Here is a 16,421-nt window from a genome sequence, read left to right as displayed (position 1 = left end):
CTAGCAAGGAAGGCCTGGTCCATTTAGCCAGTAGAGGTGCTGCTTTTCGTTTTCAGTTAGTCCAGAGGCTGCTTACAGGACCCTCAGATCTTGTGGTTGTTTTCCATGTGGTCTCTGCTGAGAAAGGGAAGGCAACACCAGGCTGATTCTCTGAACCGCTTGCTGGATTGTCCAAACTGGGGGAGGACTACCTAATCAGACAGCTCCACAAGTGCTTTCACTGAGTGGTGGAGCTTGGTGGACCTCAGCTAGATAATCCTGATGGATTTGCTGCTCAGCTCGGAATTAACTCTATTTGAGTTGTTGGTCAGTTAAGTGTTAAGATAAGACTAATATTATTCTCCACTCAAGAAATTGGGATACATGATGCTCTGTGTAAGTCTGCATAATAAAGGGGGGACAGCATTGCTAATTAGCTGGCATCCATGGTAGTATGTAAAGTGCAATGTCTCCCTCTAGTGGTCATATATAAACCATGTGTGAGGATGGTGTTAATGTAAAATGTGAATCATAGTGTTCCAGTCAGTCATCAGCAGTGTTGGGTAAGTTACTTTAAAATAGTAACTTAGTTACATTACTAGTTACTTCTCTCAAAAGTAACCCAGTTACTTCAAGTTACTCGTTACTTTCAAAGTAACTAGTTACTAGGGAAAGTAACTTTGGTTTTACTCAGAATTCTCTTGTTAATGTGTTGCTTCCATAACTTTGCCAGTCTTCTAGCTTGTTTACTTGCCACAGGTGCACTGTGCCACCTACCAATAGAAAGGAAAAGATAATGTGCATATTTCCACGAGAGAAATCCCACGCCTGGACCGTCATTGACTGCTGCCATGATTCTAGCCTACGTCACAGCGTCATGTGCGCCTTTTACATCCAACACAAAAACTGCAGTCGTGGTGCTTTCGATTGTACTCAGAACTCGGAAATTCTGCCTTCTGAATAGGAAGATGTTGGTAACACCAGACTGCAGATGAGCTGCATACAGGGCTGGACTGGGACAGAAAATTGGCCCGGACATTTTGACTAGAGACCGGCCCACCATTATAGGAAAAATCATAAAGCCTTTGAATGAAAACAAACACTGTTGTGACAGTGATGTACACTGTTTTGATGGTATATATGCATCAATCTATCAATCATTTGTTGTAAGATTCAGATAATTATTTTTTAAAAGCTAGAAATTTTAAATGAGAATAAGATAGAAAAGTATTTCTTTGTGCCCACCTCTCCCTGTTAATGCCCTACCTGGCCCCCCTGGCAAAACTTTGCTAGATCCGCACCTGCACAGTTACCAGCTGTCAGCTACATAGAAAAGGATCCTGGTGTTATTTGTCTCTCAGAAACAGTTCATAACTTCAACTCATTCATGTCACCTAAAAGGTAAACCTGTTTCTCCATCACCTGTTCAGCTCTGATGATCCAGTAAGGACATCTCCTGGTTTCATCTTCATGTTTCCCTCTCACCAGATATACAAACCGATATCATGACCAGCAGCTTTGTTGCAGCTGTGGCTCCAGCAAACATCAGCTGATACTAGAAATTAATATTAAATAAATTCTAACAACAGCTGATCAAGCTTAAACGTGCTACTGTTGTTTAGCGCGACATCTGCTGGTTTCCTCTTTCGGCGCAAACAAGAGAGCCGATCAGCTGATCATTGATCAGTTTTCATGATTGAAGTAGAAACGGGAGAGGGAGGGGGGAGGATGAGAGGAGAAGAGGCAGCTGTGCAGCAAAGACACAGAATAACTCCAGCTTTGTGCCTTTTTCATTGTAGCTGAATTACGGGACAAACTCTGTTCCTTTTCACCTCAATAAGAAACGCGTAATATTTTCTCTGAATACCAGACGGGACGGTTGACAACTCTAATAACTTATGAACAAAATAAAGTTCAACATCATTAACTTCATAGCACCCACCCAGCTGTATAGAAACTCCGTCATGCTAGCTAGCACGCAGTACGGAAAAAGTCAGCATAACGAAAATAAACTCCACCTAAACTTGGTTCATATCTGACCCAGAGAGACTGCAGGTCATAACTTCTTACCTGAAGTTCAGTTCACACTCGGACCAGCGGCCGCCTCGGGTCTCTTTTGCTTCTGCGTCCCCTTTCTCCAGCCCGAGAACGTGTTGCTTTCCCTCATCCACCTGCTGCCCTCCACCACTTGCTAATGTTACAGAATCTGTGGAAGCTCCGCGATAGCCACCACACGAAGTAACGAGTAACGACCCTATCTAAATCCCAGTAACGACTAACGCGTTCCTGATTTTGGCATAATAACTAGTTACCGTGCTCGTTACCACAATAATAATGTAGTTACTGTAACGCGTTACTTAATAACGCGTTAGTCCCAACACTGGTCATCAGTGTGTCTCTGCACAGCTGTAATTAAAATGTGTTCAGAGGGCCTCAGTGTCTGAATGGTTCCAGTTCAGCTCCATAACAGCAGCGTCCCTGGTTTGATTCCTGTGTTTCAGCTCATCTCTGCCTCTCTCACTGACAGGGATGTAACTACATGGACATGGATTTGTTCATCAACCAAACTACAGATCACTAGCATCAAAAGATAGTGAGTTTTTCAAATGTCTTCTCAGTGAACAGACTGTGTGGGCATTACAGCTTCAACTTTTTAAGACAAAAGATCTTGTAATGTTTTTCTAGTTATATTTTTTTTAAATAGTTTTATCATTTTACTCAAAAAAAAAAATTTAGTTTCCCAATTCTATGTTTGAACCAATAGAAAAGCTGGTGCTCAGAGGAAGAGGGCGGGCTTTACTTGGTGTCAGTGACAGAAATGAAGAAAAGCTCAAATGAGTGAGAAGGATGATGAAGGAAACATCTGTGCTGTGTCTGCTCTGTAAGTAGAATCTCTGTGTTTGTTTGAATTCTTGTACTTTGACTGTCTGCTCTCCTGATAACTGATGATGGAGGAGAAGACATGAAAAACAAATCAGGCTGAATTCAAGTTCAAACACCACGAGGACCAACTGCAGGTCTGAACTGACTCTTTATCTTTGCTCAGGAGTCGAGGAAACACAGCAGGCAGTGAAAAGCTCAAATCATTCACTCGTTATATCAACACAGTGGACACGTTAGTCTATCGTGTTATTTCAAAGTAGTGGATATTTTGTATTTTCTCACAGTGAATTTATATAATCACAACCATAACCTCAAGAGCTGTTTCCCAGATAAAAACTGAGACAGAGGGGATTGAAGAATCCAAATTGTCTGGATATTTGTATATTTGTTAGTATGATTACTGATTACTGTGTTTGTTGCCCAAATATTATTGAAAGGTGTTGCTGACATCAGATTGAAAAAAAAAAAGCAGAGAAGCAGGTTTGTCAGCTGTTTGTGTGGAGTTGTTCTTCATGTTCAGCTCAAACCAACCTGAGTGTCATTTCTCTTTAGTTCTGATCTCACTGCTGAGCTGCACAACAAACCAAGGTCAGTAACCTTCTTCTGTCACAGTTTAAACCTAATAAATGCTCACTGATATGACCTGATTGAGTTCATGTTTCAGAGTGTAAAGTAAAAAGATCATCAGTTTTTCATTGTAATTCACAGCTCGTCTGACTGTGAGTCCCAGCAGCTCTCAGTTGTTTAAGGATGACTTTGTGTCTCTGAGCTGTGAGGAGGACGACAGCTCTGCTGGATGGACTCTGAGGAGAAACACGACAACAGACACCAGAGCAAAGTGTGGAGCTGGGTTTGGAAAACCAGCTGGTTCTTCCTGTAACATCAGTTATATTGACACACTGGAAAGTGGAGTTTACTGGTGTGAGTCCAGAGAGGGTCCCATCAGTAACATGGTTAACCTGACAGTCACTGGTAAGCTGAGTGTGTGGAGTTAGTGTTGATGAAGCTGTGTGTAAATGGATGAAATGCTGTAGTTTGTCTCTGTGTTGAGGTGGATCAGTGATCCTGCAGAGTCCTGTCCTCCCTGTGATGGAGGGAGATGACGTCACTCTGCTCTGCGAAGAAAAGAATTCCTTCAGCCTCCCAGCTGCTTTCTATAAAGATGGCTCCCTCATCAGGAACATGACTACAGGTCACATGACCATCCAGCATGTTTCCAGGTCTGATGAAGGCCTCTACAAGTGTGACATCAGCGGTCATGGAGAGTCTCCATCCAGCTGGATCACTGTCACAGGTGACACACTCACCTGTCTGTGTTTCTGCAGCTTTCAACATTCACAATGTGACGACAACTTAATGACTGTGTTTGCTTTATTTTAGAGAAAAACACCACCACACCTCCACCTACATCCACTCCTCCTGTCCATATCATCCTCCCTGTGTTGACTGCTGCATCAGTCTGTGTTGTGGTTCTGCTGATTAGACGACTTGTTCACAGGAAACCTGAAGGTGAGACTCAGACTTGTAGACTATACGTGTCCAGGTTTGTTTTCTAGAACAAAGTAAAGTATACACTCATTATGATTACATTAGCATTAGTGTTAGTATTTATTCTCTATGGCAGAGGGAAACAACTTTCTTAAACATTATTGGTTCATTTCAGCAGATCAAAAAGAAAATGGAGAAGACATCACAGATGACGTCATGTACAGTGACATCAAAATATCAACTCACCAACTACAGTCAGCCAGACAAAGAGGTAATATTGTCTTTTGCTGGGTTGGGGGTGGGGTTGCATGATTGTAGTATTTATAAAGTGTTGAGAACACTGGGCATTTTTATGTTTCAGGGTTTGTAGAGAGTTAGGACCCAAGGTTATGGGATGCAAGCATACCATAATTTTTTATTTATTTTTTTAGCTAGAAGTAACTATATTTGGATGAGACAATAATGTACAATAATGTTTACAAGCTACATCCATTGCACTAATGCATCACACAGACACCTGTTAATTAGCACTAAGAACATTTAAATAGTACTATTACCTGCACAGTCAGCCATAGTATTTTTCAGACACATACATTTAAAAAGGCACCAACTCGGTCCTCTGCATGTGTTTTATATTGTGCAGAGAGTGATCCAGCTGCACTCTGTTCAGCAGGGAGAACACTACTATTCACTAATAAAGAAAAGATAAAATAAAATAAAAACAGAAAATAAAATGCAACAATTTAAAAGGATGTCACTTATTTTTTAGGTTTTTTTTTTTCAAAATTACATTTAAACTTAAAATAGTAAAAAATGTCCACATGTGCATTATGATCATAGTTTTATCCAGGAGGACTTTTTCTCTGATCTTCAAATTCATAAATAATTAAGATCTGGTTTTATTATAGAGTAAAGAAGAATAAAAATTAGGAAAACAAATTAATTATAATTATAATTATAATAATTAATTATAATTACCTCACACCATTAAGTAGTAGCTTCTACACTGCCAAAACAACCAGCAGAAAAGGAAACAGTGAACAATAAAGTGAAACCAAAAAAGTAAAACGCTTATGCTCCCTGGCTGGCCACAAAACAGGAGACAAGGTCTTGATGCATGCTCATTCATCCAGGTAAAGAAATCCCCAAAAGTTGATTCTGTTCATCTGGACGTAGCTTTTTCTCCCACTAACCAGATGAACAGAATCAACTTTTTGGAACAGAAGAAAAGGTTTGAGTAGGAAAAAAAATGGTAGAGAAGCTTTTGCAAGCTTTTGCTTGGAAAGAGGCCCGACCGAGCCACGGGCGCCAGGCCTTGCCAAGCAGCCACCGGGAGTGAGCTGGTGCATACCTGAGCTCCCAGCCCCAGACACCAAGAACCACCAATGCACCGACGGCTGAGGGCATCAGCCACCGGCAGGGCGTGTGGTGGGGGGAGATAGGCCTCCATACTTGGGAGGGCCTGAGATGTTCCCAGAGAGGTGGCGTCTGATACTCGACCTGACATATAGACACAGACAAACAGGCACAGATGTGAAGTCTGACCATGGACCATGGAACGTTTTGCATTGTTTTGTTTTTTTCTCCAACGTGTTGTATTTTCAAACTGTTGCAACATCTCCCTCCATATATCTGTATATCTCTGAGCTTCTGTCCGCCAGAGGGTATGAGATCAAACTTGCATGTGACAGGAACACTGTTAAGCATCAGTCTGTGATTATAGAGGGCAGCACGAGGCCACAAGGAATTGAAAAGGCTAAGCTCAAAAAAAGAAAGACGTTGGAGGAAGATACTGAAAAATATACTGTGTTAACTAACCTGTTTACAGACCACAGGTGCAGTTGATAAAGAGATTATACAGATCAAACTCTGTATTTTCAGCACGGCCAATAAGGTCAGCACAACCTTGGTTATAAAACAAATTAATATGACCAAGGTCATTAGCTTATTAGAACCCAATAAGTGGAGGATAATTCACGACAATCCTTAGTTTTAAGATGAAAATAAACACAATTTATAGGTTCCAGGATGATCTGTGTAATATTAAATAATTCTTAAATGGAATGTTTTTGTAGCATTGAAGCAGCAGATAAGCCCATCTGATGCTGCTGATGCCAATAAACATGAAGCGGCCATGACTGAGGGGAATAGTTTTAACAGAGTTAAGTTATTTAAACTATGTATGTGTAAATATAAGTATAACAATAAAATAACATGCAGCGAATAGATGTGAAAATGTTTAAATTAGTTTTTGTCTGCATGATGGTAGGTAGAATAATTTATTTTAGTCTATCGAGACAGACAGCCTATATCGTGCATCACAAAAAAAGGCCAGGAACCTGAAAAAGGGGCCTCATCCTGATCCTGGATTTATCTGTAAAGGAGCGTTTATGTTAATTTATTTACCGATATAACAATATGAATAGTAAATGAAAAGATTCAAAAATCTTTCTGCAGGAGCAGTATCAATATCAATATCAGCAACTCTGCATGATCTGCAGTAATGTCCTCTGTGTGTGTATTATTGTGTGTTTATTGTGCAGAGAGTGATCCAGCCGCAGTCTACTCAGCAGTGAGAACTGAAGATGTCACTTACGGAGAAATCATCATAAGAGACAAGAAAAATAAATCAAAGATGAGAGGTACATCTGTTCTTCTTTGTCTCCTGGTTCACTTCTACACTCAAGAACTGATGCTTTGTTTTGATCTAAATGTTAACATTAAAATCCTAACAACACATTAAAATGTTTAATTTTTATAATGATCTCCATCTTAGTAACTAGTGACATCTGGTAAGTAACACCAGGCTACCAGGCGTATTCTGAGTTTTGCAGAATTGGTTATTTTAAGTCGCTCACCAGAATCCTGGACATTATGAAAAAACTAATTATCTTGTTTTGAGGTATTCTGTTATTATTTTAGGTCAGTCATGAGCCTAATGGGACTGATTGTAGTTAATCTAGACTGTTGATCTGTTATTAGTAATGATTAATATACAGTATAATGTCGTTGTGACTTTCTATCAACTTTTGGGCAACAGATCATTCAGCAGTTTTGCAATTGAGCAACAATTGCCCAAAGCAGCTCAGAAGAGGTACCCATGTCTCTGCTATTTGGGTTTTGTTCACACACAAGCTGTTAGCAGGATGTATAAAGAGACAGATTAAACAGAACAAAGATGACTAACTGCCTGCTTTCAGGTACAGCCAACGTTCGGTTTATAACCACAGACGCAGCATCCTGTTTTTGTGTTCTGAAGCTAATGAGAATTCTTGCCCCAGTCTATTTTGATTTGGTTAATAATAGCATTCATGTTGCAAAGCAACAGTTTGCTTTGTGCTCTGTGGTGAAGTGTGTCAGTCTATATTAATAGCTTCTGGCAGCTCTGTGGTTTTCTACCTTCATTTTGCACACAAACAGTTCCATATGGTCAGTCTTTTCATAGCAAAGAGATGATGAGAAAAGGATAAGAAAAAAAGTGTGAAAAGCTGCTGTGGTTTATAAACATTATTCCTTATGACTTACTCTTCTCTTACTTCTCTTACTCTTCTCATGATGTAACATTACAAATAATAAAATATTTGTCACAGCTGTAGTGCATTAACTACATTACTGGTTATAGCAACACTGGGAATAAATGGAAGATTATGATCAAACATGGCATAAAACATCCAAGAGAACTGTACCAGCAGTGCTCGTGTATTTTCTTTTTAAATATAAGAGTGCTGTAATGTTTGTTATATCTGCAGTAATTTGAATTCATTTTATTGTGTAGGGAGTGATCCAGCTGCAGTCTACTCAGCAGTGAGAACAGAAGACATCATCAGATAACCATCAGAGCAAAGAGGACCAGAGGTACAGCTGCTCTTTAGTTATAACTTTGGATAGAATCTAGCAGTATTTACTTTTTCTTCCACTCTTTATGCTAAGACATTTCACATCTCATGCTCCACCAAGCTGTTGTTCAAACCTTCTGTTGGCCATCGGAAACCAATTAGAAGAAGGTTGTTTGAATTAAGGGTCACCACCAAGGCCCAGGGTAAAATAAAGAAGGATTATTTTGAAATGCAAAAAGCGGATTTTAAAGCTAAAGATATTGAGCCTGGAATAAACAGATTAGGGGTACTTTTTGAGGAGTTACCACAGGTATCTTGTCTTGAGATTTAGTATAAATATTCTGCTCAGGAAACATACATTATTTTAACAGTTACTAAATGTCATACATCTAACTTTGGATGGAGCAGCCCTCATTTCTAGAAATCTGGCTGAATTTATTAAACCCCCCAAAATATGACAATCCAGAGTTGGGACCAGGAAGCAGAGTTGCAGTCTTACACGCCTCTCTGCAGCTTCTCTCCTCCTGTCATCCCCCTGATATTTAAATTTTTTACTCCATACATGTTCACCTGTCCACCTCTCTCTCATATACACATGTATTCTGTCTTGCTTCTGACTTTTTCCCTCTTTTCTCCAGAGCACTGGTTATTCAATTTAGTCTCCATCAAAGCTGTCATAGAGCTAACATACCAAAAAATTCAATTAGGAATCACCAATTAATCAAACATGCATGTTTTTGGAGTTTTGGGGGAAGCCAGAGTGCTCAGAGGAATCTCACACAAAAACACCCTATCTGGCAGATTGCTATCCAGAACCTTCTTGCAGTAAGGCAACCATGCTAACCACTGCACTCTACCACCCCAGCCCCATATTAATTATGAGATTATTTTTAAAACCTAAAAGTGATCATTGTTCCTCTTTTTAAGCCTGATTGCTCAGCCTGTCTGAAAAACCTTCTGTCAGGGAGGACGGAAGAGAGAGAGAAGCTAGGAGCAGCAAATCTTTGACTTTTAAATGTAATTACATGAAAGTGAGCTGACAATTGAAGACAAAACAGTTGAAGAACAACTGTTTTTATTAAATTATTCACTCACTCAAAAAAATATTGACAATTTTGTTCTGTCTATTTTTGTCAAAAAAAGTAAGACCCCCCATTTTTCAAACCCATCCAATGGGCTGGTTCAGGCTGTATTTTTGGCTCTCCTACCATAGAGTGTAGCCTAACCTATCTAGCGTGTGTGTGTGTGTGTGTGTGTGTGTGTGTGTGTGTGTGTGTGTAGATATTAGATACTAGATAATGTAGATACTAGATAATCTGTAACAATTCAAATACATTATTATTATTTTTTTTATAAAATCTAAAATATATATAAAATAAAATATTTTATAAACAACAGATAATGATTTAAACTGACAATTATTTTTAAAATTAGGCAGTTTGTTGGTATGGTGAGCAGGAACATCAGAGATCAAATAATTATGCAAAACAATGCAAAGTTTCATTTTGTCTTGTTTCCTGTGTCTCTCCTCTGTCAGTCTGAATGCTGAACTTACTGATAATAACCTGGAACAGCAGCAGGACTCACAGCTCAGTTATGAACCCACTGAACACAAATCATTGGATTATTTGGAAGAAGTCGCCCTGATTTCTGTAGAACAAAAACAACAAGAAGCATGGCAGAAACTGACAGACCAACTGTAAGTCCACAATTCTGACCTCCGTCATTCTTCTCATCCTCCTTCCCTCCACTTTGTCCTCTTGGTTGACCTGCAGGAGAGAAACAGGTGTGAGGTGTCAGCTGTCAGGTAGGTGATGAGTGAAGAACAGAACAGAATCCATTTCCTCTTCAAACTGCTGTCAGACATTATCTACTGCACTCTGATCACATCACTCAGACCAGCTGCTTTCTACAAAGTCTCATCAACAACATCTTTAGAAACAAACATCAACAACCAGGAAGCAGCTCAACTTCACACTCACCTTCTTCTACCTTCAGGTTGATGCTCTTCAAAAGCTGAGGTCTCTGTCTGTTGTATCCAGCATAACATTCATATATTCCAGCGTCGTTCATGGTGACATTTTTGAGAATCACAGAAAAGTTTCCATTCTTTATCTCTGGATCTTTCAGCTCCACTCGACCTTTAAATGATTCATGCTGTTTGTCTTTGTGAATGTGTTCATCGCTGAAGTAGAACACATAATACTCTGACTGCAGGTCAGGCTTTTGCCAGCTTATCATTATGTTAGCATCACTGGGGCCATAGCACTCCAGAGTTACATCCTTTGCTTGTTTGACTGTTAGCTCTAAAATAAGAAGAAAACAGGTCAGTCATAAAGATAATATGCATCCAATAATTCAAACACGCTTATTATTGTCCTTCAAATATCAGAAACTCAAGTTTTTAAAGTTTTTATTTTTGTGTAAAGTCTGTGATTTTTAAATTGTTTATAAAGTCTATAAACTAATTAAAAAAGCTTTACTGTGATACATTCACACGCAGATAAGTTTACACATCCAGTATGTTAAAGTATGAACTTCAGCGGGTTTTGAGAGTCTAAATTCAGAGTTTATTTATTTATAACCTTTTTAACATTTGTATACTGCAGTGTGGGTTTTGTTGAGCTAAAATGGGTAAAATGGCTTCACATACTTTGTGGAAAAGCCCAGAGTCTGTACAAAATGATAAAACAAAGGTATAAAAACCTGTTTGTACTTGTCAGTCACATTCAGGGTGTTTAATACAGAAATTTGTTGATGTTTGTGTACCAGACAGCGATGGCATGTTATTCATTTCATAGTTTATTTCTAAAGGACCTGTACATAAGGCCAGACAGTTGAGAGGCTGTGTCTGATGTACTGAACCTGTTCTGTATATTAGCATTTGAATTTACCTACAATTAAATGTTTTTTCTTGCACGATTTATGAAAAACAAAACACAGACTCTTAAAATCTTCTCATCATTTATAATCAGAATATTTATGTGTATTAATGTGTGTGAATGGGTGAATGACTGAATGTAGTGTAAAGCGCTTTGGAGTCCTATGGACTAGAAAAGCACTATACAAATGCAGGCCATTTACCATTTATTATTCTAATTGATGGTAAAAAAATAAAAATAAATAAAAAAAATATTAAGATACACTTTCTTTTGATGGAATAAAAAGGAAGTCGATGTTCAAGAAGAGGTAATGTCAGCTTCCACTTTTGACCAAAAAAAAACAAGTGGACTCTTATTCCCTGTCAGAAAGTTCACTTGAATTTAACTCAACTGTTATGTGGAACAGAAAAGATCTTTAAGATTTATTCAAACAGGTAAACATATCTTACCTTCACAATCCAGACGTCCCAGGAAACATGAGACGAAAAACACAGTTAAAGCCGTTTTTAACATGATTTCCTTTCTTATCTCCCACAGCTTCATTGTTGGTAGTTTCCTGGATAAAAAAAGAATAATAAGGAATATACAGATGCTGTTTAAAGCTATTTAATTAGTTACCAACGTAAAAAACCGAATCGTCCTGTATTCAGAGAAAATATTACGTGTTTCGTATTGAGCTGAAAAGGAACACAGTTTGTCCCGGACTTCAGCTACAATGAAAAAGACACAAAGCTGGAGTTTTTCTGTGTCTTTACGCTGTACAGCTGCCTCTTCTTCTCTCATTCTCTCCCCCTCCCTCTCCTGTTGTACGGTGGCCCCGAGAGACAAAGCACGTACAAACTTCAAAACACGTACGAACTCCAAAAACCACATACAAAATCCAAAACACATGCAAACTCAAAAGTTGCTAGGCCGGGGGGGGTTTCAATGGTCACTCGAGCCGGCTAGAACAGCGGACTCCCGGCTTCATCGTTTTCAGACCCCTGTGGTCTTTCGCTACTCAGGTTAAACATGATATATAAATCACTTTGATAACTTAAAAATGCAATTGTTTGGCTTTTTTCGATGTTTCATTTGTTCCAGAGTAAATCAGATTGCCTGAGATCAAAGTTATTAGATTGGAATAGATTAAATAGAACTTAATTAATCCATCGGGTGGGCTCCTCCAGGATTTTCACACAGCTGAATAAACGTCAAACAGAAAACTGATTAAACAGAAGTGTGAGACCAGTGTCCTGTTATATTTGAGATAGCGAGGCGCAGATGGCTGAGTTTATTAAACTCCACCGAGACAGCGGTGACGCAAATCTGAGGGCTAGACTGTCCCATTTCACAGCCTTACACTTCCGGCCTTCTCGGTCTTCGAAGGACCCGGCCGACGTAGACCGCGAAGGCCTACATTTTTGCAACAAACTTCCCGTTTATTTTGCAAAATCGAGCTCAACACTGCCCCTAGCGTCTCTCCTGGAGCACTTCCGTTGTGTTTTTGAGTTTGCATGTGTTTCGAAGTTTGTACGTGTTTTGGAATTTGTATGTGCTTCTGACTTTGTACGCATTTAGGAGTTTGTATGTGCTTTGTCTCTAGGGGCCACCCTACTGTTGCTACTTCAATCATGAAACTGATCAATGATCAGCTGATCGTCTCTCTTGTTTGTTTGTTTATCGCCCACTTTGCGCCAAAAAGAAGAAACCAGCGGATGTCGCGCTAAACAACAGCAGCACGTTTATGTCACGGTTCTGGGTCCGTTGGACCCAGTATTTTGAGTTTATTATGTTTTGGTTTATTTTTGCATTATGGATTGTTTTCTGATATTCTGGTGTTTTGTTTATTATTATCATTATGGATCTGTTTCTATTATTCTTGGTGAGGGATCAGTTCTTAGGTTTTGGGTTCTCATGTGAATTGCAGTTTCTGTTCAGTGTCTAGTCTCTCAGTGTCATGTCTGCATCTGGTTTAGTAATTCTTGTTTCCTGTCTTATTGTGAAAGTCAATTTTGTCTTATGTTAGTGTGTGCAGCTTAGCTCCCCCGTCTCGTTAGCCCTGATCTCCCCCAGCTGTGTCTCCCTTCTGTTGCCCATTCCCTCATTACTACCCTGTGTATTTAAGCCCTGTGTTTTCCCATCCTCGGTGTTGCGTCGTACCCTCAGATCCTGCCTGTGTGTTGCTTTGATTTCTGTATTCATGGCACTTCACGTTTGGTTTTCATGTCAACAATAAAGCTGAGGTTCTGATTTACGATTCTGTGTTCGAGTCCTGCGCTTGGATCCTCCTCTCTGCACACAGAGCCCTGACAGTTTAAGCTTGATCAGCTGTTGTTAGAATTTATTTAACCCTTTAAAACCGGTCAGAGCGGGCAAGCTCCGTTTTGCGTAACTATTTTTAAATCCCTGTAGAACTGCAACCACGTAAGCTAGTACAATAATTTTTTTTGCATATAAAACCAGAGGAGTTGTACTTACATCTTATACCATCAGCTCATCCTAGGTCACGGTTTCCTTCCACATGTAGCTTTGCAAAAACTGCATAAAAAGCAAAAGTCTCCTATAATATTTATTGGTTGTTTGTTTATTTATTAATTCATTCATTTATGTTCGTGTTGCTGTGTGTGTTTCTGTGTTGTTCACAGCATTAGAGTTCAGCTTTGATTGCAATTTGTTTGTAGGATTGTTCAATTGTGTTTCCTAACATGTTAGCATAGTTACTGTGTGCAAAGAATTAATATATATGTTGTTCCATGGTTTACTGGCTATACCCCCTGTTTCTGGTCTATTTGTTAGTTTAGTTTAACTGGTGGTTTCTTTAATTGGATGTAATTGTTATTCGTTTTTGGTTTTCGTTTCAATTAATAAGTGCTGTATTGGAATGACATTTTTATTACCGTTTGTTTTCTCTTTCCTATTACTTGGTGTTCCTAATGTGTTTAAGCAGATCTCCTCCCACCTGTTTCCATTTGACCATTATCCTTTTTTTTTGTATTATTTTTGAATTACAACATTTTTGAAATTTGACCTTTTATGCACTGTCCAATAAAGGCTTGATTTAAATTTGCAGCAAAATGTGTAACATAAAAACCTAGGGAATGATGTCCATAAAATTTGAAGCAGAAATATTATTTCAGTGACAGGACATAGGCGCCAATCACTTTGTGTCAGGTTGAAAATGACAAATTATCGGTATTAATGTTGTTTTAAAAGTTATTCAGCAGTTCTAAGGGAATGTTTGGGATGTAGTATGTTGCATGTAACACCTCTGGATGATTTCCAGCAAGTTTGAAACAGAAATATTGTTTCAGTGATAAGTTATAAGCCACAATCACTTTTTGGCAGGTTGAAAATGACATCTTATTAGTATTAATGTTATTTTAAAAGTTTTTCAGCAGTTCTTGAAGAGTGTTTGGGATATGATGTATCCACACACCTGAATCAAATGAATGGCTTGTTATCAGGCCTTTGCCAAACACGATGGCATGCTGAAGAGATCAAACCATTTGATTCAGGTGTGTGGGAACAAGGATGCATCTAAATGCTGCAGGACGGTAGCTCTCGAGGACCGGGATTGGGCACCCCTGCCCTTTAACATCACCACTGCTGTCAGTATAAAATGTGGTGATTACCTCGTCCTTTATAGAATCCCTGTTCTTCCACTTATCCAATCACAGTCACTGAGGGGCTGGAGTCTACTCCAGAGGCAGAGTACCTGGACAGGTCACAAAATAAATACCTATAAGGAAGTCTAGAAAAATAGAACATTTTTAGTTATTTTACAGGCCTATTGTATAAATTTTATTGCAAACCCTTTTAATAATAAAATTGTATAAAGATTTGGTGATACTCAATTCTTGTCCCGTTTATTTTGAACTCTTTCTTAGTGATTTTCTTTTGCTGGGAGTTTATATGAGTAGGCCTCAGTGGCTGCTGTGTGTTTTTAATCACTACAGAAATCAAATGCTAGACGTTTACTCACTAAAAATGAAGCTCAGGAAGAAAATGCAAACTCCACACAGAAAGGCCAGATGGTAGATTTAAAGTCAGGGCCTTCTTCCTGTGAGTCAACAATGCTGAACACCGCACCACCAGCTGGCCTATGAAGATAATTACATTCTTTACCTTAGCATCAAACAGGTTAAAAGCAGTGTCAGGCTGTAAGCAGGTGAGTCTCATGGCCAAGGCCATGAACACTTGTGTAAATGTTATATTTTTGTCTTTTATTCACCCCTCGAAGGTAGAGGGATAATCAGTAAGCAGTTCCACAGTTAAAGATTTAGATTTTGTGTAGATACTGATAATTTCAGCCAATTCTGCTCCAATCATAAGGGTAAAGATAATAAAACAGGCATTTTTAGTATGCAGTGGTCATAGGCCAAAGGTCAAGGGTCAGACATCACCATAATGTAATAACATCATAAAACTGCATGTTTCAGTTTAATTATTGCCCTTCAGATGGAGCTCTGAGTGCTCTAGTTATTATTTTACATGTACAGTTCAGATGCTTGGTGATAGTTTCATTATACCAAGACACTAAATTACAAAGATTTAAAATGACAGTAACAAACTATTTTAAGAACTAAGACGGCCCATGAAAGAGGTTAAATAAACAGAATTGTATTTTAAAAAGAAATACTTAACAAAATATCATAACTCAAAAAAATGACCGGCCCAAATGAGAGGCAGCTCCACGTATACAGTAACTCAATCGGAGGGAGAGCCTTCAGTTTTCAAGAGCATAAAAGACTGGAAAAAAATGTTTTTGTAATTCAGATGTTTGTAAAAAGAAAACTGGTAGCTTTGCATGAATCACAGTTCAAAATAACCCTTCGTTATCTGCCTTGGAGCAGCCCCGTAGTTTATTCTTTTTGAAACAAGCTTTTTTTTTTTTTTTTAGCTCCTTCATATTTAAGGCAACTTTCACTAAAGGCTGCTCCTCAAAAACAGAAGGATTGGAGAGCAGGTGGGTGGAGTTTCTCTGCCCAAAATGTCCATGTTAGCTGATGTGGGGGACCAAGACTGAGAGTCGAGCAAAGCTTCGAGCCGTGAGCCAACAGTGTTGTTTGGCTCACAAACACTGACCCCATTATGTGAAACTTTGAAAACACAACAAAAAGATCTTTTATTATTAATACTTTATTGAGGTGACTTTTGTTGTGATTTGGCGCTATATAAATAAAATTGAATTGAATTGAATTGAATTATTTATCCAGGTAAAAATGGATATCCCTGGAATGTCCCTCCTGCATTTTGACTTGATGGACTAACAGTTAGTCCATCAAGTCACCAGTTAGTCACTAACTGGTGTTGTTCTGTCCATACGTCATCTTGTCTCTCCTCACAGGGACATTTAGCATCATAGAAGCAC

General features: G+C 38.8%; 2 long non-coding RNA genes across 2 annotated transcripts; one reads left to right on the top strand and one right to left on the bottom strand.

The window, feature by feature from the left end:
* The first annotated feature begins 2,741 nt into the window (after nt 1–2,741).
* On the top strand, nt 2,742–8,250 carry LOC113014718 (uncharacterized). The gene is made up of 6 exons (XR_013906341.1): nt 2,742–2,860; nt 3,415–3,450; nt 3,571–4,156; nt 4,243–4,621; nt 6,894–6,992; nt 8,126–8,250. It is a non-coding gene; the product is annotated as an uncharacterized LOC113014718 (long non-coding RNA).
* Nucleotides 4,276–10,154, bottom strand: LOC145425633 (uncharacterized). The gene is made up of 3 exons (XR_013906346.1): nt 9,905–10,154; nt 5,702–5,850; nt 4,276–4,414 (listed from the first exon to the last, which is right to left on the bottom strand). It is a non-coding gene; the product is annotated as an uncharacterized LOC145425633 (long non-coding RNA).
* Nucleotides 10,155–16,421: the final 6,267 nt, after the last annotated feature.

This window comes from Astatotilapia calliptera, chromosome 3 (assembly GCF_964374335.1).
Source record: "Astatotilapia calliptera chromosome 3, fAstCal68.1, whole genome shotgun sequence".
In the NCBI taxonomy this organism is placed as follows: Eukaryota; Metazoa; Chordata; class Actinopteri; order Cichliformes; family Cichlidae; genus Astatotilapia; species Astatotilapia calliptera.
The sequence above is the reverse complement of the archived record's forward strand: the minus strand, read 5'-3'. Positions and strand labels throughout refer to the sequence as shown.